Source organism: Myotis davidii, unplaced genomic scaffold (assembly GCF_000327345.1).
Source record: "Myotis davidii unplaced genomic scaffold, ASM32734v1 scaffold609, whole genome shotgun sequence".
In the NCBI taxonomy this organism is placed as follows: Eukaryota; Metazoa; Chordata; class Mammalia; order Chiroptera; family Vespertilionidae; genus Myotis; species Myotis davidii.
The window spans coordinates 2,109,343-2,109,841 of record NW_006300164.1 but is presented as its reverse complement, the minus strand read 5'-3'; positions in this window follow the sequence as shown (position 1 = coordinate 2,109,841).

The following is a 499-nucleotide window of genomic DNA, read 5'->3' as shown; positions in this document are numbered from 1 at the left end:
ACTGGTCTTTCCTCTCCCCCAGGAGCGTCATGGGAAGCTGAGCGATGTGACACAGGTGGGCGACCCGCCCGGGTCCGGAGCCCAGTTTGGCCCCAGGTGGCGGGTGTGCCCGGCCCTCCCTGCAGGGAGCATTGTCCTGGGTTCCCCCATGCAGCCCATCAGCCTGCAGGCCCAGAGGCCCAGCCCCCTGCCTCACCTCTGGCCAATCACATGGAACAGACTCAGCCCCGCCCCCTGCCTCACCTCTGGCCAATCACATGGAACAGACTCAACCCCGCCCCCTGCCTCAACTCTGGCCAATCACAGGGAACAGGCTCAGCCCCGCCCCCTGCCTCCCTGCAGGCCAATCACACGGGACAGCACTCAGCCCCGCCCTCCTCTCCTGCTATAGGGACCCCATTGACAGTCCTAGTCTCTTCCCCCAAAATATTAGAACCCCAATGGCCCGGTGCCCTGGGACCAAGGTGGGGGTGCCCTGGCACATGGGCATGACGTCACA